This window comes from Dama dama, chromosome 25 (assembly GCF_033118175.1).
Source record: "Dama dama isolate Ldn47 chromosome 25, ASM3311817v1, whole genome shotgun sequence".
Taxonomy (NCBI): Eukaryota; Metazoa; Chordata; class Mammalia; order Artiodactyla; family Cervidae; genus Dama; species Dama dama.
Genome location: NC_083705.1, coordinates 71,617,137 through 71,638,579, shown reverse-complemented (window position 1 = coordinate 71,638,579; position 21,443 = coordinate 71,617,137). Strand labels below are relative to the sequence as shown.

Sequence of the window (21,443 nt, the reverse complement as noted above, 5' to 3'; positions counted from 1 at the left end):
CCCTGTGAGCTCTCTGGGGCACAGGCTGGCCCTGGCCTCCTTTGGGGAGCCTCCTGTCTGACTCTTGCTCAGGTATATCTCTCTGTGCTCTCCTGGCGTCTGGCTGAGAGCTTTGGTGTCCTCATTACAGAGGTGTTGCCATTTACCTGTCTGTTCCCAGGGCCAAGGGCTTGAAGAATGGAGTCTCGTCCCTACGGTTATGTATTCTTCCTCCTTCCAAACTGATGGGGATGATGTGTCACCAGGGTTTCTAGGAGAACATGGAAAAGTTGTGAGGACTGTGGCTCAAGGACCTCAGGGTAGCAATGGGAAAGACCCTGCAGAAACACCAATGGTTGGTTGTAAGAAGAGCTTCCCTGATGTCTCAGTGGTAAAAAACCCGCCTGCCAATGCAGGAGATGCAGGTTCCATCCCTGGTCTGGGAAGATCCCCTGGAGAAAGAAATGGCAACCCACTCCAGTATTCTTACCGGAGAATCCCTGGAACCTGGTGGGCTACATAGTCTGTGAGGTCAGACATGACTTACTGACCGAACAACAACAACAGCAAATGTTGTAAGGAGGTGTCTAAATTTCTGGGTTTGTCCCGCAAACCCCCAACTGTGCAAGCTCTGTTGAGTGCAAGCTCAATCCCACACGCCACCTTCCAGCCACAACGTCCACCCTGGGTCTGTGGACGTCCATCCTGGCCCACAGCTGCTGCTGACTTATTAGGGCCAGACAGCAGTGCCAGTGAGATTCTCCCAAGAGGGAATCTGCAATTTTGGATGGAGAGGCTGAGGGAATTGGAAGCCCTGGGGCTGAGTCAGGGCGTGATATTGATGCGGTGCACGTCTCCCTCCGTATTCTGTCTGGAATATGGAGCGGCTCTAGTGAGGTCTATGGAGAGCAGTTTCTCGGGACTTGGGTATGAGAGTATGCCAGAGACATTCTTGATGGACAAGGCCAGCCAAGAATATGCACAGGATCTAAGCTTTGTGGGAAACTCTGCTTGAGCACAGTGATGCTAGAATGCAGTTAATCCATCTGACACCTTGATTCATCTACAGCCTGGTTCCTGCTCTTGGAGATCTTCTCAACTTCTTGGCTGTTGTCTGGCTGTTTCTCTAGGGTGCATGTAGGTGAACACCCACATGTATATGTGTAAGCATGTCTGTTGCACATGTAGAGGTGAGTCAGAATGTGTGTTCATGCAAGGGTCTATATATGTGTGAGTGGTGTGCACATGTGTGAGTGTGTGTGTGTGAGTGTGTGTGTCTGCTCTCTGCTCCACTGGAATCGGGAAGGACTAAGTTCATCACCCTTCAAAGCTTGAGGCGTTTATACAGGCTCTAGCACAAGAGGCTTGATTTTTTAAGGCTTAATTTTGTCTCCTGGAAAAAGGAAAAAGTAGAACCAAGCTGACAGAGGATGATGGTTGGATGGCATCACCGACACGATGGGCATGAGTTTGAGCAAACTCCGGGAGATGGTGAACGACAGGGAAGCCTGGCGTGCTGCAGTCCATGGGGTCGCAAAGAGTCGGACAGGGAGAGTGACTGAACAACGAAGAACTGAGCTGCAGATGCGTTACTGGGGCGGGCGTCCGGCTGGGCCCAAGACAGCGGCAGACCTGCCTGGCTGGCTTTGGCCCCTGCCGCCCGGAGCACTGACCCTCACGGCAGGGCTGAGAGGCCGCCTGGGGCCGCTCCAGTGGAGGCGCTGCTGTTTTCAGGCCGGAGGCCACGCCGCGCTCTCCCCTGCGCGGGGCTGACCCACTTCTGCGGAGGGATCACCAGGTGGGCCTGCGCTGGCTGCTTCCTCTCCTGCGGCTTCTGATTCTTGCCGGGCACGCAGGACGGCTGTGCTGTTTCTGATCCCCGTGATCATGGAAGTTAGCGTGTGTGTGTGTGTGTGTGTGTGTGTGTGTGTGTGTGTGTGTGTGTGTGTGTATGTGCACGCGTGCGCACATGCAAATGTCCTACTGTTCTTTTGGTTTCATGTTGGAGCCTTACCAGGTACCATGTGGGGTCTGGGGGGCGGGGGAGGGCGGCTGTCTGTTCCGCCACAGGGTCATGACCACCGCCTCCCCCGTGTCACCTTCCATCCTGGTGGTGATGCCAGTCTTCCAGGCACCCAGAAGGGGACTCTCCCCTTGGGCAGGCTGCTGGTGGGTGAAGCCTGGAACCGCCCTACCGAGGTCCTCTCTCGTGTGAGTGCGCGGGAAAGACGTGGAGAGCTAGCCGGGACCAGAGGGGTCACCCCCCGACCCCCGCCGCCCCTCGCAGCTCTAGGCTGTGCTGGAAGATGGGGGTGGGTTTGGTGGCTTTTGGAGAAGGTGACCAGCATCTCCTTGGCTGATGAGACGGATCGGATGAAGATCAGGCTGGGTGAGACGTGGTCTACATGTGGCTGAAGGATTGATCAGCTGAGTGTCCTCACAGCTTTACCGCGATAGCCCCCCTGAAAGACCACCCGAGGTCATTCAGCCGCAGAAAGTGGGCACACTGCGCTTCCATGGGATTCTGCTCGGAAACGGGCAGGCACGGACCGCAGCCCACCCCAGTTTCAGTTCCTGCCTGAGAGCTTATTTTGCATCTTATTTACATCATAATTTGAAATACAAAAACAATTTTCGTTACCAGTTTTGAGGACAAAGTAAAGAACGTTAGAAAGCTCCCTTCTGGTCTTTCCAAGTCACCCTTGGGCTTCCCAGGTGGCTCAGCTGGTAAAGAATCTGCCGGCAATGCAGGAGACCTGGGCTCCATCCCTGGGTTGGGAAGATCCCCTGGAGAAGGGAACACCACCCACTCCAGTATTCTGGCCTGGAGAACCCCACGGACTGTATAGTCCACAGGTCGCAAAGAGTCTGACAGGACCGAGTGACTTTCACTTTCACTCACCCGTCGGTCACAGCGTTTTGGGCAAACGTAGGGGAAGTCGAACAGCGTCTGCCTCTCTGTCCCTGTTGACTGATGCCTGATACAGAGAACTTGCGGTATGTTCCTTGGATGGACCACAAGATGTCATTTTTAAAAACACCTAGTCCGTCTACCTCAACTGGGACTCTAGACAGGATTGTATGGAATAGTCTGATTTGATGGTGAAAATACTGGATTAGTGGCTTCCCAGGTGGCGCTAGTGGTAAAGAACCTGCCTACCAATGCATGAGACGGAAGAGACATGGGTTCGATCCCTGGGTCTGGAAGATCCCTGTAGAAGGGAACAGCTACCCACTCTAGTATCCTTGCCTGGAGAATCCCATGGACAGAGGAGCCTGGCGAGCTACAGTCCCTGGGGTCACAGAGAGTTGGTTACGACTGAGGTGACTGAACGTGCATGCTGGATTAGGGTGTGATTTGTATGACTAGAATTTTTTTTGATGTGGACCATTTTTAAAGTCTTTATTGAATTTCTTGCAATATTGTTTCCATTTAATTTTTAAAAATTTTTTAATTTTTATTTTGAGTTTTTAGCTGCAAGGAGTGTGGGATCTTAGCTGCCTGACCAGTTATCCACCCTGGGCCACCTGCATTGGAAGGTGAAGTCTTAACCACTGGGCCACCGGGGACATCCCAGGTGTGACTGGATTCACCCAAGGAGGCAGGAGCTGAAACTCCTGGGCCACAAAGGAGACCCTTACGCAGTGGCTCCAAGCCCTCAAGTGCTCCTTTTGGGGTTCCTCAGAGGACCAGCAGGGAGGGGTGTCTGGGCGGGGGTGTTGGGGAGATCCAGCCCCAGAAGTGTGGAGACCAGCCCTGAGGCAGAGCGGGGCTTGCGGCCTTGAGAACTCAGCCTGGGTTGTCTCGCAGAAGCCACTGCACTCAAAGGACAAACACAGGGACACGCCAGCCCGTGCGGGCCTCGCTCTGCTCTAAGAAGGTTCCTTGCGCTGAAAAGTGTGAGCCATCTGGGGCCCTGTCTCTCTTATCACACACCCAGATCCTCTCTGCAGCTCCCTGGATCCATCTTGGAGAAAAAGAGGCTCCATCTCCCTCCCTCCCTCCCCCACCCCTTCCCTGCCCTGCTTTCTTCCTGTTATTGGAATCATGCTGCTCTGATTTTTAGAAATCTAGCCTCCTTCCTAAACTCTTCTACTTTTTTTTGAAGTTTTTTTTTTTTTTTTTAATGTGGACCATTTTTAAAGTCTTTATTGAATCTGTTGCAATACTGCTTCCGTTTTATGTTTTGGTTTTTTGACTGCAAGGCACGTGGGATGGAACCTGCAACTCTTGCTAGAGAAAGTGTTACCCACCAGACGGCTAGGGAAGTCCCCCATACTCCCCTTTGATTAAACTTTCTAACTCCCTGCTAATCACACCACTTTGCAAGATTCTCCTCAGGCTTTCTGCCCACTTACCCTTTCTTGGAAACACAGAAATCCAGCTGTTTTTTCTCTCTTTATGTGTTTTTTTTTTTGTCCAAGACTGTGTTTCTTCCCACTATCTCTCTGCAGGTCCCTCTCTGATTCCCCCAGAGCCTCTTTCTGCAGCTGAGAGTCACCCATCATCTCTTAGGGAGACCACTGTCTCTGTTGACCCAGGGGCTGTTTAATTTCCCTTGGTTCCATCATTCAAATTCTTTTAAAAAAGTTAAAATGGATGTTCTGACTCTTGGGCTAATGGAGGGCTGGATGGTCATTGCCAGGAAGCCTTTGGTTCTTGAGCCTTCGATTCCTGTGAGCTGGACTCATGAGTGTAATGATAGTACCTCTCAGCCAGGGGTGTAAGGAGGTACTGGGGTCTCCATCACAGATGAGGTGGCTGCCAGTGACACTTGTCACCAAAATTGCTTGCCTCTTTCACTGGGGACCTGAGGACAGCCAGGAGGTGCTGAGGGGCAGAGAAACGGGTCAGACTTTCTGTTGATACGGGAAACTTCACAGCTTTCGACAGGAGTTATTATGGGATGCTTACTAACAAGGTACAAATGAAGCTTACTTTTTGTTTTTTAAAATAAAATTTTGGCTTTAGATTTAAAATAAAATAAAATTTAAACATTTTTAAATTTAATATGTGCCATTTTACTTTTCTTGTTTTATTTATTGATTGCAGTATGGTTGATGTCATGGTCCGTGTGTGGGTTGGAGAAGAATTTCCAGACATGAGGCAGGATGAGAGGAGAATAAAGTTTATTAGCGTGGGAGATGCTGTTAGAACAGCAGGCCGGCTAAAAGGAGAGCTGACCCCTTTCTCCGGCTAGTGGCTGATTTTTATAGCCTGGAGACGGAGGAAGTTCCTACTGGAATGGTGGCGATAGTTGATTGGATAAGATGCTATAGGGTGGGTAATAGGGATTTTGAAGGAAGGGGGACCCCTTCCAGGGCCCAAGAGTGGGCTCTGTTCAGACACTCGGGAACGAATTGTCCGAGGAGACACACGAGCTGACGAAGCAATCAGCTCTGTTGGGAAGGGGCTCCTGGGGTGTAGCAGGGTGAAGAAGCCTGGCAGGACAGCTCTGCCACGCGGCTCACAGTCTCCGGCTTTATGGTCACCGGGTTAGTTTCCGGGTTGTCTCTGACCAGTCACTGTGACAGAGTCCTTCCTGGCGGCACACGCATTGCTCAGCAGAGATGGATTCCAACGAGAAGGCTTCTGGGAGGTGATCAGACACGTTCCTTTTGACCCTTCCCGGACTCTTCTGGTTGGTGGTGGCTTATTAGTTCTGTGCGCCTTGCCAGGACTTCCTGTTTAAAATAACTCACACAGATGGTTACTATGGCGCCTGGCCAGAGTGGGCAGCTTGGGTCAGTGTGTTTCCCCTAACAGGGTATTTTACCTAATATGGGGGCCAGGGAGCTGGCCAGTTTAGATCTGGGGGCTCATGGTGACAGTTGCTATGGGGCTTGGACAGTGACCGATTTTTGTCCTATGACCTTGGTACACAGTTCCACACCTGTGACCTTGGAATAGGGCTCCACAGTGGATGTATAATATTATACAAGTTACAGGTGTGTAATACAGAGACTCACAATTTTTAAAGGTTACACTTCATTTATACAGAATATAAAATATTCTCTATATTTCCTATGTTGTACAATATATCCTTGTAGCTTATTTTATACCTAATATTTTGTACTTCTTAACCCCTTACTCCTGTATGGCTCCTCCCCCCTCCCCTGTCCTTATTGGTAACTCTAAATCTGTTCTCTATGTCTGTGAGTCTGACTTTTTGTTGTTGTTATATTCACTGGTTTGTTGTATCTTTTCAGTTTAGTTCAGTCACTCAGTCGTGTCCGATTCTTTGCGACCCCATGGACTGCAGTACATCAGGCTTCCTTGTCCTTCACCATCTCCTGGAGCTTGCTTAAATTCATGTCCACTGAATTGGTGATGCCATCAAACTATTTAATCTTCTGTTGTCTCCTTCTTTTCCTGCCTTCAATCTTCCCCAGCATCAGAGTCTTTTCCAAGGAGTTAGTTCTTTAAAAAATCATTAAGTGGCCAAAATATTGTCCAAAGTAAGGTGATACTCAAAATCCTCCACGCTAGGCTTCAACAGTACATGATCCAAGAACTACCAGGTGTTCAATCTGGATTTAGAAAAGGCAGAGGAACCAGAGATCAAATTGCCAACATCCATGGACTTATAGAAATAGCAAGGGAATTCCAGAAAAATATCCACTTCTGCTTCATTGACTATGCTAAAACCTTTGACTGTGTGGATCACAACAAACTGTGGAAAATTCCTCAAGCGTTGGGAATACCAGACCACCTTACATGCCTCCTGAGAAATCCGTATGCAGGTCAAGAGGCAAAAGTTAGAACTGGACATGGAACAACAGACTGGTTCCAAATAGGGAAAGGAGTACGTCAAGGCTGTATATTGTCACCCTGCTTATTTAACTTATATGCAGAGTACATCATGTGAAATGCCAGGCTGGTTGAAGCACAAGATGGAATCAAGATTGCCAGGAGAAATATCAGTAACCTCAGATACACAGATGATACCACCTTTATGGCAGAAAATGAAGAGAAACTAAAGAGCCTTTTGATGAAGGTGAAAGAAGAGAGTGAAAAAGCTGGCTTAAAATTCAACATTCAAAAAGCAAAGTTCATGGCATCTGGTTCCATCATTTTATGGCAAATAGATGGGGAAACAATGGAAATAGTGAGAGACTTTATTTTCTTGGGCTCCAAAATCACTGTGGATGGTGACTGCAGCCATGAAATTGAAAGACGCTTGCTCTTTGGAAGAAAAGCTATAACAAACCTAGACAGCATATTAAAAAGCAGATACATTACTTTGCTGACAAAGGTCTGTCTAGTCAAAGCTATGGTTTTTCCAGTGGTCATGTATGGTTGTGAGAGTTGGACCATAAAAGAAGGTGGAGCACTGAAGAATTGATGCTTTTGAACTATGGTGTTGGAGAAGACTCTTGAGAGTCTCTTGGACTGCAAGGATATCAAACCAATCAATCCTAAAGAAAATCAACCCTGAATATTCATCGGAAGGACTGATGCTGAAGCTGAAACTCCAATACTTTGGCCACCTGATGCAAAGAGGTAACTCATGGAAAAGACCATGATGCTGGGAAAGATTGAAGACAGGAGGAGAAGGGGATGACAGAGGATGAGATGGTTGGATGGTACTACCAACTCAATGGACATGAGTTTGAGTAAACTCTGAGAGTTGGTGATGGACAGGGAGGCCTGGAGTGCTGCTGTCCATGGGGTCACAAAAAGTTGGACACGACTGAGCAACTGAACTGACTGACTGACTGACTGATGCTGAAGTTGAAGCTCCAATACTTTGCTGTATCTTTTAGATTCCACATACAGGTGATATCATTCAGTATGTCTCTGTCTGACTTATTTCACTTGGAATAATGCTAAGTACATCCATGTTGCTGCAAATGAGTACTATTCCTTCATATATATATGCGTGTGTGTACACACACACACACACACACACACGCACCACATCTTCAATCACTGCTCTGTTGATGGACACTTAGGTTGTCTCTATGTCCTGGCAATTATAAATAGTGTAGCTATGAACTATGAACATTGGGATACACGTATATCTTTTCGAGTTAGTGTTTTTGTTTTTGGATATATATCCAGGAGTGGAATTGCTGAAATTGACTTTCTAAATGTACAAACTGCACAGAGGTTTTCAGGACAAGGAGCAAAAAGGTGCCTACAATGTGCTCCTGGACTTCCCTCTGCTTATCTTTTCTCTGCAGGCAGTGGTGGTACTTTCCCTCCTAGACCCAGCCCCCTGCCTTCGGCACGCTGAGTCCTGCCCTTGGATGGTGCCCCCGGGGTCCATACTGTTGTCTGTTACCCTGTCTCTACCCTGTTCTCAGCTGCTGAGCACTCAAGGTCAAACACTTCCTTTCTAAGCGACTTGGGAGGTCCAATCAGCTTAGATTCTGCTGCATTTCCCAGTCACCTTCAACTCTCCTGTCAGGCAGCTGCCTCACTTTAGTGGAAACCTATTAACTCTCAGTGTGATCCTGTAACTTCCCATGCCATCGTTATTTAATCCCCAGAACCTTCATGTGTCCCCAGCAGTTTTTTTTTTTTTTTTTTTTTTAAAGTAAGCAGGAGGCTGAAGCTGCCTGGTGGGAGGCAGAAGTGGACGTGGTGACATGGTCCCTCAGCAGATTGGGGCTGGATCTCACTGTCCTCTCGGCCAGCCTGCCTCCCTCATTTAATGACCACACCCGCCAGGCCCCCTCCCCGCTCCTTCTGATAGAGATTTAGTCCCCTGTACATGCAACTGTCATCTGCTTTAATTTGTCCTGAACTGTGGTCTTGGAGAAGACTCTTGAGAGTCCCTTGGACTGCAAGGAGATCCAACCAGTCCATCCTAAAGGAAATCAGTCCTGAATATTCATTGGAAGGACTGGTGTTGAAGCTGAAACTTCAATCCTTTGGCCACCTGATGCGAAGAACTGACTCATTAGAGAAGTCCCTGATGCTGGGAAAGATTGAAGGCAAGAGGGGATGACAGAGGATGAGATGGTTGGGTGGCATCACTGACTCAATGGACATGAGTTTGAGTAAACTCTGGGAGTTGGTGATGGACAGGGAGGCCTGGCGTGCTGCGGTTCATGGGGTTGCACTACTGAGCGACTGAACTGAACTGAATTATCTCCTGGTTCCCATTGTCACAGAAGGGAAAAAAAAAAAGACTGAATTTTAAAACTTGTCTGGAGGAAGCTGGTCTATTTTGCAATAGAGTGAAATTCTGGTGAAATACTTACATTATAAAATAGTACCGATGTGAGTTAGGAAAATTCGGTTTCTTCACAGGAAATTTAGCTACCTGGATGGATATTTGCTTTGCTGTTGCTGTTAAGTTGATAAGTCATGTCCAACTATTTGCAACTCCATGGACCGCAGCGCACCAGGCTTCCCTGTTCTCCACTATCTCCTGGAGTTTGCTCAAATTCAGGTCAATTGAGTCAGTGATGCTATCTAAACATCTCATCCTCTGTCACCCTCTTCTCCCCCTGCCCTCAATCTTTTCTAGCATCTGAGTGTTTTCCAGTGATTTGGCTCTTCCTATCAGGTGGCCAAAGTATTGGAGTTTCGGCTTCAGCATCAATTCTTCCAATGAATATTCAGGACTGATCTCCTTTAGGATGGACTGGTTGGATCTCCTTGCTGTCTGAGGGGCTCTCAAGAGTCTTCTCCAACACCACAGTTCAAAAGCATCAATTCTTCGGCACTCAGCCTTCTTTATGGTCCAGATCTTACGTCCATACATGACTACTGGAAAAACCACAGCTTTGACCATACGGAATTTTGTTGGCAAAGTGGTGTGTCTTCTTTTTAATACACTGTGTCGGTTTGCTTTCCTTCCAAGGAGCAAACATTTTCAATTTCTTGGCTGCACTCACCATTCATAATGATTTTGGAGCCCCCAAAAATAAAGTCTGTCACTGTTTCCCCATCTGTTTGCCATGAAGTGATGGGATCAGATGCCATAATCTTAGTTTTTTGAATGTTGAGTTTTAAGCCAGCTTTTTCACTCTCCTCTTTCACTTTCATCAAGAGGCTCTTTAGTCCTTCTTTACTTTCTGCCATAAGGGTGGTGTCATCTGTATATCTGTATTTCTCCAGGCAGCCTTGATTCCAGCTTGTCCTTCATCCAGCCCGGCATTTTGCATGATGTCCTCTGCACATAAGTTAAGTAAGAGGGTGACAATATACAGCCGTGATGTATTCCTGTCCCAATTTGGAATCAGTCCATTCTTATGTGTCCTGTTCTAGCTATTGCTTTTTGATCTGCATACAGATTTCTCAGGAGGCAGGTCAGGTGAGTCTGGTATTTCCAACTCTTGAAGAATTTTCCAGTTTGTTGTGATCCACACAGTCAAAAGCTTTAGCATAGTTGATGAAGGAGAAGCAAGATGTTTTTCTGGAATTCGCTTGCTTTTTCTATGATCCAGTGAATGTTGGCAATTTGATCTCTGGTTCCTCTGCCTTTTCTAAATCCACGAGAGTTGGGTGGGGAGTCGCCCATTTCTGGTTGGTGCAAATGGCCACATTCCTGAACAAGGCAGTCAGTAATCTCTTTGCAGTGATCTGTCTTGTTCTGGTACTGAGAGGGAAACACGTGGTGTGTTCTTAGACAGGCGGCTTTCGAATCCATTTCCGTGTTTGCTGTAGGGAGAGGAGTTTTCCCCAGACATCACCTTGTGGCTTCTGACGCAGTTGCCAGTTTTGGTCTCTGGTTTCCTCTCATCGTCCACATCATACGATTTGGGAGGCAGGACCCTGCTTTCCTGTCTGTGCCTGCATGCTCAGCCGTGTCTGACTCTTTGTGACCCCTAGGACTGCAGCCCACCAGGCTCCTCTGTCCTTGGGGTTTCTCAGGCAAGAACACTGGAGTGGGTGGCCATTTCCTCCTCCAGGGCATCTTCCCAGACCAAGGATCGAACACGGGTCTCCCCCACTTCCAGGCGGATTCTTTACCCCTGAGCCACCTGGGAAGCCCATATTGGTTTCCTACAGCTGCTCTAACAAATGACTACACACCTCATGTCTTAACATGCATTTAAAAAATCTATAGTTCTGTAGGTCAGAGGTCTAGATATGGTTCTCACTGGGCTAGGATCCAGGTGTTGGCAGGACTTCATTTGTTTCTGTAAAATCCTCGCCTTTTCTAGCCGCTAGAGTCTGCTCACATGCCTAGGGTCATGACTGTTTAATCCGCAAACCGAGCAACTTGGAACTGAATCTTTCTTGTCTTGCCATCTCTGTGGTTCTCTCTTCTGATCTCCTCCTCTACTTTTGGCCCTTGTGATTATGTTGGACCCACCTGCATAACCCCTGTAGTTGTCTCCATCTCAAAGTCAACTGATTAGCAGCCTTGATTACATCTGCAACCTAATTCACTTTGCCGGGTAACCTAACGTATTCACATGTTCTGGGATGAGGGTGTGGACGTCTTGGGGGTGCCATTATCATTTTGACATGTGCTGTGCTTCCGGCAGTTGTGAGGCATGGCAGCCCTGCTGAAGTTTGGAGTCAGTATCTTGATTATGGCTCCCGTGATATCCTATAGAGGATTTCCCAATTTGAGTTTTGGAGTGGAACAATTCTTTGGTACTGTAGAGTACCACCAACTATAGTGCTCCAAGCAGCTACACAGAGGCTCCTAGCTGCATTGTTACTTGCTTGAGAGTGGAATATGTATAAGAGGCTTCATCATGGACCCAAGCATGATAGTTTGCAGTCTGAGGAAGTGGGCAGGGATGTAGAATTCAAATAGAGAGGACAGGAAGAGCTGCAAACGGTGATGTCACACATGGCCTGGGAGGCTCTGCCCCACACTCAGATCCACTTCTCTCTGGCCTCAGTATTCTTTCTCCCCACTAGATCCATCTTCACCGAACTATTGCCTGCATCCTGGACAAGGTGTCTCCTCTCTTCCCTCTGGGCTTCACACACACGCTTTCTTCTGCACGAAAAGTCTTTCCCTCTGCTCCACCTGGCATGCTCCATTGGACTCCCGGGACTCAGCGCTGGCTTCCCTATCTCCAAAAGCCTCCTAACTTTCCAGGGTAGATTAGGACCTTGTAACCTGCCTTTCCATCACCCCAGTTTCACTACCCTTTGCATGCTTTCGGGGGAAAATATTTTATTCTTATTTTGCCTCTTCCAGCAGATTGTAAGCCCTGTGAATTCAGAAGGTTTATTCTCAGCTACTTGGATGGGATCAAGCCTATTCTATATGCTCAGCGAATATTTGTTGAGTAAATGAATGGATTTGTGTTTGGATGACTGTTTCTGAGTATCTCTTCATTACTGAGTTCATGTTACGAAATCTTGCAACATTATACTCTCATATTTTGAAACAGGCTTAGAAAAATCACACACACAAACACATTTATAGAACAATGAGTTTTCCCTATCCACTGTTTGAAATCACCCTTGCTTCCTTGAATAGCTAAGTGAATGGACTATTGCTGTTTTCCTTGCATTTTGGATCAACTTGATTTATTTTCTTTCAACAACATCTATATTGGATGGTGATTACACAGCAGCTTTGGTGTTTTTTTTTTTTTTGCTTCAGGCACAAAGCAATATATTTCACCTGGAAACAATGAACTCAAAATAGATTCTTTATTGCAGTCCCCAGGCTAGTTCAAATATCACCCAATTCTGATTTAGTGTACTTGGGAACCTGAGTGTGGGTTATTTGATTATACTGAAAAGGGAAGTGAGTAAACTTCCTTAATCTAATTCCAGACAGCTATGAGTCACATCAACTTTGATGGATCAAACTCTGAAATTTGTTCATGTTCAAATGAAGGACTTAAGGAATGTAAAATAAAAATGCCACAACAAATACATGGACTTTGAACAAAAATCTGAGCAACATTAGCAATTTATTAGTTTACATAAAACAAAAAGTTTAAATTTGTATTTGCCAGATATAAAAGAGCTACGTCATATCCCGGATTTCTTTTTTTTTTTTACACTTTATTCATTCAACCACATTTTTGTAGTATTGGCTTTCTGTGAGGCACAAAGGCCAAATCCTATAATGTCTTGTCTCCTATGCCTTACTGTAATGCCCTGTGGATTCCCCCAGTGTGAATTCCCCTTTACAGCAATGGATAATAAACATGACTTGCTTAGCTGCAGATGTGTCCCTGATGGCTGTTAGCTAGAAGACCTTGACAACACTTAACAGAAACCCCCAAATAATACTGCTTCAAATCAAAAAGGTTTGTTTTCATAGGTCAAGTTGGGTGGAGGGTAGTCCAGTCTGACATAACAGTGTCTGCATGTCCTCAGGCCCAGTCTCCTCCTGCTTGATCGCTCTTGGCATATGGCTTCTATCACTGTATGCAACTCATGATCTAAGAGGCTGCTGGAGCTCCAGCCATCACATCTGCATCCTATAGTGCAGAAATGGAAGTTGGGAGAAGAGAAAAAAGGGTGCCCCTCCTACTCACTTGAACCCCTTTTAAGAAGACTTCTAAGAAGTCTTCAGATATTTCAATGACTGCAGTATAGTCACATGACCACACATTGTTGCAAGGGTGGATGGTGGATGGGAAGTGTTTTTTTTTTTTGTTTGTTTTTTTTTTAGCACATTGCTGAACTAAGTAGAGTCAGGATCCTGTTACCAAGAATCAAGGGAGAAAGAGACATTAGGGGGACAATAGGCATCTCTACCACAAAGTGTTTCTGCTTCTATATTGTCAAATCACTTTGTCTGATTAAAACTGTACATGGTTTCCAATTGCTCCCATGGACTGAATATCCCCAATTCATAAACAACTCCTCCAGGCGCTGTGTGCTTTGGAGTAGAGAATATAAGACTTCACTTCTCCCCACTTCTCTCCAGCTCCATCTGGGCTTAGCTCCAGCAGTTCTGAAACCAGTTCCTGAGCCCAGCAGACCTTTTCAGGCTCCTGCAAGTGAGAGTCTGTTGCTGAAAACTGGAGGTTTTGCGGCCACATCCTTCTGGACCGAGGGGCTTGGGGGTGTCCTGTGATGCAGGCTGCCCCAGGCCAGGGTGTCTCCCCTGTGGGGAGGGGCAGCTGGTTTGCACCCAGAGGAGAACTCCAGTCTCTGGCCCCATGAGTCATGCAGAGCCAGTTAGCAATTGCTCAGTGTGGTCCCCGGTCCATTAAGGTTGAGAAATGACAATTAGTGTGGAAGCAAATTAGAACAACAGCCATGATGTTGACTGGGAAGCAAATGAAAAAGCTCAGAAGGAAAGCTTTTATTCTGAGCATCTCAAAGAATGCCACACTTTAATTCTTTGCCCTCCTGGCACAAGGGGCAGTGACAGCTTATTGGCAGACACCCGAGGGTGATGTGCAGTGGAACAGAAACCTCCAGTGTCATGGGGAGCAGATGTATGCCCCGGGAGGTGGTTCTGATGCAAGGGCAGCTGTGGATATTCAGACCCAAACTCCTGAGGCAGGTGCCTCACAGATGTTGCCTGATCCAGGGGTGTTGGACCTTCAGATCTTTCTGAATAGAGCATCTGTGCAGAAGGAGAAGGTTTGAGGCTGGAGTTGGTTTGAAGGGAGACATGGGGCTGCATCCATCTTACTCCACCCAGTCCCAGCTCCTGGCTTAGAACCATAAATGTGACAGGTGTGTGATACACGTGCATTAAATTTTAAAATTGACTTTTAGAAATTTATATCCATACAATAACCTTCTTTCAAACTGTGGTGCTGGAGAAGACTCTTGAGAATCCCTTGGACTGCAAGGAGATCAAACCAGCCCATCCTAAAGGAAATCAACCCTGAATATTCATTGGAAGGACTGATGCTGAAGCTCCAATTCTTTAGCCACCTGATGCGAAGAGTCGACTCACTGGAAAAGGCCCTGATGCTGGGAAGGACTAAGGGCAGGAGGAGAAGGGGACGACAGAGGATGAGAAGGCTGGATGGCATCACCGACTTGATGGTGAAGGACAGGGAAGCCTGGCATGCTGCAGTCTCTCGGGTCACAAAGAGTCGGACACGACGAGTGACTGAACAACAAACCTTCTGGTTAAGGTTATAAGCAACTGTTTGTCAAAATGGGCTGTATTTTCAGGAAGGCATGATTCTGGATGCCGTCCGAGACAGGATGGTTCCGCTGAAGGGATCTGTCATGCAGCAGGCATCCCACTTTGTCAATGTCCTCCTGAGGTCTGTCTTGGTCGCTGCTCACAGCCGAGAATGTCGGCCTTGCTGGGCACGTTATGTTTGCTTCTCCATGCTCATGCTCACGGGGCCAGAGGGGAGAAGGGTGCTGTGGGCACACTTCCAGCTGGCATGGGAATCTGAGTATTGAAAGCTGAGCAGTCCACACCTCATCAAGGAACCCCAGATAGATACATCCTGGGGTTGTTGTCCCTGAGTCTCTAACACCTTTAATGAGCCACTTGGAGATGTTCAGAGCTTTGGTGACTGTTTTTGGAGTCTTGAGTTCTATTAAAAACTGGAAGGAAAATGCTTCCTCTGTCCTGAAAATGTAAACAAGATGGTATGCTTTCAGATTTGAGGAAAGATACCAAATTTAAACTGTACGGGCGTTTAAAGGCAGTCCACGTAGAATGTACGAAGGTGCATGGTGTGGTATCTTTATGTACATCGCATTAGCTTTCTATGCTATGTGGCAGAGTACAGGTCCTTAGCTCACAAGTCTGGGCAGACGTCGATGGGTTCTCTGCTCAGCATCTCCCAGGCTGAAATATGGAATGACCCCTCAAGACTCTTGCCTGGGGGGCTGGGAGGAGAAAGACCTCTCCAGGCTCCCTTGGGTGTTGGCTGAATTCAGTTCCTTTTGTCTGTAGGACTAAAATCCCCATTTCCTTGTTTGATAGTTTCCAGGGGTTACAGCATCTACTCCTGGGGTCCCCTCACTTTCTCTCTGGTCCTTGCACATGGCCCCGGTTTTAAAATAACTTTAATACATTTTAAATAGTCATAGAAAATTTGAGATGCAATAAGACCAGCATATCAGGAGGTACTTGCCATTGAAAAGAAAGTTTGTTTCTCACATTCCCGTGGGGAGGGGGCACGCCACAGGACAAGTGTGATCATGCAACTTTATTGTGGTTTCTAAGGGGAGAGACAGGACAGGCCATGCAAGCAGGTTTAGGATTGGCTAGTTTGAATAACTTTGGGGCTCTGGGGCCTGGGGGCTATCTCTAGCTCTCTGGGAGCTGACTTTGGGGTGATTAGGGCAGGCAGTGCTAACAGAGAGTGAGAGAACCTAGTGGAAAAGCTGGTTGAGGTATGTTGAAGCTGAGATGTATAGCTCGCCATGGAAACTTTGGGGCAAGCCTTAACAACCAGCAATTCAAAAAGGTCCTTTCCCCTTTCATTATCAACTGTCTTCATGTGCCTTTTACAGAAGCTTCCCTGATTCATTACTGCTGTTGGTCCTTTCGGCGAGAGGCAGTGTTCGGAAAGCTCCAAGTATGTCTGAACAGCAGACTTTAATTTTTTAATCATTAGCAGGAGTTTTGTCTCATTAGCCTTTAAGCAGCATTGACGGGTCTCTTCAAGCTTCAAACTGCTACTTACGCTACAATTTATCTAACACAGAAGGACAAACCACCACAAATTTAATTGATTAATTTAGCCTGTTTCACAGTTTAATATGGAAACCCCCCTTCACCAAAGGGTGTTTGAGACAGATCTACCATGTTTGGGCTTCCCTGGTGGTTCAGATGGTAAAGAATCTGCCTGCAATTCAGGAGACCCGAATTTGATCCTGGGTCAGAAAGATCCCCTGGAGAAAGGAACGGCAGCTCACTCCAGTATTCTTGTCTGGAGAATTCCACGGACAGAGGAGCCTGGCCAGCTACAGTCCATGGGGTCGCAAAGAGTTTGGACATGACTGAACGGCTAACACACACACACCATGCTCATTGGAGCTAGGCGGTGTATAACTTACAGAAGATACCTCTTGCTTACTCCTCCATGGACCTCAGATGTAAACTCAGCAATTTCTTCCCTGCCATATACAATTTTCATGTTACTCTAAATTGTTACAGTAAATTATTTTAGTTTGAGTCTTAGGAGATTAACTTCCTTTCCTTTCCTGCCTGAACTAGGAACCAGATGAGAAATAATGTAGTCAAGCCCCTGGGGATAAAACCTTGTTACCAATAACTCTTTTTTTTTTTTTTGACCTAAAATGTGATTATGACTTTGATAAAGTGGACTTGCTCCCACACCCCTCAGTTCGACTTACCCACTCATCTGCTAAGTCCTTCCTAGCGGAAAGCCCCTTACAGGGCGGTAGAGAACAGACCAGACTGCATGGTCTGTGTGGACAAAGCAGAGAAAAGCGGCTTCACGGCTCTGTCCTGTCCCTTCTCTCAAATCCACCAGTGACAGAGCCATTCGGGCCCCACCCTGGGGTGGAGTGAGTGAGGAGCCGCCCTCTCCCGGAGAGCCGTCTCTGTGCAGACACACGGTCAAGGGGAAAAGGGTCCTTCTGATAGTCTTCAGGGGGGATGTGTGGGCCAGCCAGTTATTGGTGTGTTTTTCAGAATACAGATTCAGGAGCTTCCGTTGTAAGCACAACTTTCACTAAAAGCTGGCTTCATCTTGTCTGTGGGTCGTCTAAAGTCTTAGCATTTTCTCTTTCTCTTTCTTTCTACAGGCTCTGTGGATATATGTCATTTCCTACTGGTAACATCAACACCCTTTGTCAACAAAGGTCCGTCTAGTCAAGGCTATGGTTTTTCCAGTGGTCATGTATGGATGTGAGAGTTGGACTATAAAGAAAGCTGAGTGCCGAAGACTTGATGCTTTTGAACTGTGGTGTTGGAGAAGACTCTTTAGAGTCCCTTGGACTGCAAGGAGATCAAACAAATCTGTCCTAAGGGAGATCAGTCCTGGGTGTTCATTGGAAGGACTGATATTGAAGCTGAAACTCCAATACTTTGGCCACCTGATGTGAAGAGCTGACTCATTTGAAAAGACCCTGATGCTGGGAAAGATTGAAGGCAGGAGGAGAAGGGGACGACAGAGGATGAGATGGTTGGATGGCATCACTGACTCAGTGGACATGAGTTTGGGTAAACTCTGGGAGTTGGTGATGGACAGGGAGGCCTGGCATGCTGCAGTTCATGGGGTCACAAAGAGTCAGACACAGCTGAGTGACTGAACTGAACTGAACATCAACACATGGGAGAGTGTAATAGTCAGCTTTGCTGTGATAATGCTGTGTATCAAACAAACCCAAACATCAGTGGCTTCTAAGAGCAAAGACTTCCTCTTGCTTGAGGACACGTGGGTTGGGTGGCGTCGGGCGGGCTGCAGCACACTAGCCTGCTGCAGTCTGTTGGGCTCACGTCTCCTCCAGGTGTCTTCTCATCCTGGACCAGAGGTCACTGGGGACAGGTGAGTGATGGCAGGAGCTGAGCCAAGGATGAGGTGGCATCTGAAGCAGCCACTTGCATCAGTCTGTTTATATTCCATCAACCAAAGTGACTCGTGTGTGCAGATCCAAAGTCACGGAGAGGGGAAGGGGATGAATATTCTCTGGAGGACAACACAGTCTGCCAGATTGAAGATAAGGCTGTAGCAGGTGAAAAAGGAGGTCAGCGGGACCGTGTTTAGTGACCACTTCCATATCTGGGTATCTCCTCTCTTGCTTTGAAATCAGACAGAACTGGATTTGAATCCTGCAAACCTGTGAGTTGTCTACAGGTGATCCCTGAGCTGTGATGGAGAGAAAGAACCAGGACAAAAAGCCAAGTCAAGCAGCAGGGGAGGAAGACACCCCATGAGGGGAGCAGCACAGGCTGGACACGGACATGCGTTTGGGATGGTGAAGGCCCAACAGCTCAAGAAGAAAAGCCTGAAGGGGTTGGCAGGGAAGAGGGGGCATTTGCATATGCATTTATTTATTCAGAGAGAAGGGGACGACAGAGGATGAGATGGTTGGATGGCATCACCGACTCAATGGACATGGGTTTGAGTAAAGCTCCGGGAGTTGGCGATGGACAGGGAAGCCTGGCCTGCTGCAGTCCATGGGGTCGCAAAGAGTCAAACCTGACTGAGTGACTGAACTGAACTGAGCTTTTTTAATGGTTTATGCAAAGATTCCAGAAGAGAGGAAGAGACTGAGTGCAGAGGAAAGAAGGTCTGCGAACAGGTCTGTGGTCACGTGAAGACGCCATGGTGAGTGCAGACAGGGTTGTCCCCACACCCTGGGGTTCTCTTCCTCCTGACCAGGGATGAGGATGTGGTTGGAGAGAGAAGTAACAGAAGGTCCATCAGAATGAAGCAGGCAGGGAATAAGTCCAAGGGTGGCGCTGCATGTGGAATATAGTGACGGCCGATGGGTTGTAGCAGGTAATGGAGAGGGAAGCGTGCAGGACAAGCGAAAGGAATGGTGCTGCTTAAGATGGGAAAGCATGATTTCCCTGTGATCCCGGTCTCCATCTCTATGCATCTTTCCCATCAGTGCTCGCTGTGGTAGAGATGCTGCGAGGATGGACCGGGCCCAGCGGGGTCTGTGAGCAGAGGGTTAACGTGTTGGCTTTGAGCAGTCTTGGCAATGAAACCTCTGGTCCAGGTGGGTGGGGAGGGAACTGGGCCCAGATATGATTCATCCCAGTGAACAGGAGGCTGGCAGGAGTGACTGTGAAGGGGAGGCTTTTAAAGGCCCCCACTGACTCTATTATCAAAGCCCCCAGTGTGGAAAGCCATCCATGTATCCGCCTCTCACCCTCTCTCAGCTTCTCCTGATTTACTTCTCTTCAGGACCAGCTATATAATTTGCAATGCCTGATGCAAAATTAAGATGCAGGGACACTTATTAAAAATAAAAACTGTAAAGACAATGACAGCAGAGCATCACACCAAGTATGCAGTCCTTCTAAGCACCAGGCCTGTGTGCAGCACAGGTCACGGGCCAGGGGAGCCAGTCCTGGTCCCCCTCCGTGTCCCTCTCGGTCTGATCTCAGCCCACAAACCGCCCACAAACGCGTTCTTGTTCCCTCCCCCTTCTGCACATGCTGCCTCCTACTTCCAAGGTCCTTCCTGGCCAGCTTCTATTCTAGAGTCAAAATACATTTCTAAGCTGGTTCTTCAAGCTTCCTGAGGACTCTGTTTTAATTTTTCGTGCACTGAAATTTTCCTGTTTTGATTATACTTTCCATAAAGTTGTTGATGGAATGAATGAACAAATAAATAAATAATGAGCTCTGAAGACTTTGCTCAAACTCATGTCCATCAAGTCGGTGGTGCCATCCAACCATCTCATCCTCTGTCAGCCCCTTCTCCTCCTGCCTTCAATCTTTCCCAGTGTTAGGGTCTTTTAACAACTACCCGCTCCAGTATTCTGGCCTGGAGAATTCCATGGACTGCATAGTCCATGGGGTCACAAAGAGTTGGACACGACTGAGCGACTTTTACTTTCTTAATGAGTTTTTTGCACCAGGTGGCCAAAGTATTGGAGCTTCAGTTCCAGCATCAGTCCTAATGAATATTCAGGATTGATTTCCGTTAGGATTGACTGGTTTGATCTCCTTGCAGTCCAGGGGACTTTCAAGAGTCTTCTCCAACACCACAGTTCGAAAGCATCAATTCTTTGCTGCTCAGCTTTCTTTATAGTCTAACTCTCACATCCATGCATGACTACTGGAAAAACCATAGCCTTGACTAGACAGACCTTTGTTGGCAAAGTAATGTCTCTGCTTTTTAACATGCTGTCTAGGTTTGTCATAGCTTTCCTCCCAAGGAACAAGCAAGAGTCTTAATTTCATGGCTGCATTCACCATCTGCAGTGATCTTGGAGCCCAGAAAATAAAGTCTGACACAGCTTCTCAGGAGTTGGATGGTGGCTAATTTAGTGACTCAACTTTTGAGTTGTTAACTGAAAGACATTCAAAGGCTTGCATTTCAGAAGCCTAGATGGCTCAGGGTAAAGAATCTGCCCACAATGCAAGAGATACAGAAGACACACAGGTTTGACCCCTGGGTCAGGAAGATCCCCTGGAGAAGGAAATGACAACCCACTCCAGTATTCTTGCCTGGAGAATGCTATGGACAGAGGAGCTTGGTGGGCTACAAACCAGAGTGTTGCAAAGAGCCAGACACATCTGAGCACTGAGCAGAAGCCTAAATCATGGTGCTTTCATTATGAGGTAAATTAAATGGATGTATTTCCCTCCAGTGGAGGGTCAACCCATCAGACAGCCTTGATGATATGAGAAAGGGGGTGGGCAGCTTCGCAGGGGACCCTGGGCAAAGGCACCAGGGAAGGCACCCAGAGAACACAGATGAAGCTGCTTCATGCTGCGCACACTGAGGACAGCTAAGTGCTTTCCCCTCAAATACAGAGAATGACCTAGAACAGAGCTGAGCAAAGCCATAAATTCACACTTTGAAGGAGGTATGAGATGAATAACCCCATCATTTATGACTGAGGCAAAGCAATAATCAAATATCTCAGCAGACATTTTTGAAATAGTAAGTGCATGAGAAATTTGCATTGAAATACAACTGAAAATAAATATATT

The 21,443-nt window shown here is 47.2% G+C and overlaps 1 long non-coding RNA gene across 1 annotated transcript in view; it reads left to right on the top strand.

Moving 5' to 3' along the window:
- The first annotated feature begins 17,361 nt into the window (after window positions 1–17,361).
- The window catches only part of LOC133046750 (uncharacterized), a 31,475-nt gene continuing 27,393 nt past the window's right edge, over window positions 17,362–21,443 (top strand). Inside the window, exons 1-2 of the long non-coding RNA XR_009690555.1 lie at window positions 17,362–17,483; window positions 17,573–19,098. This is a non-coding gene — a long non-coding RNA (uncharacterized LOC133046750). The remainder of the gene's footprint in view (window positions 17,484–17,572; window positions 19,099–21,443) is intronic.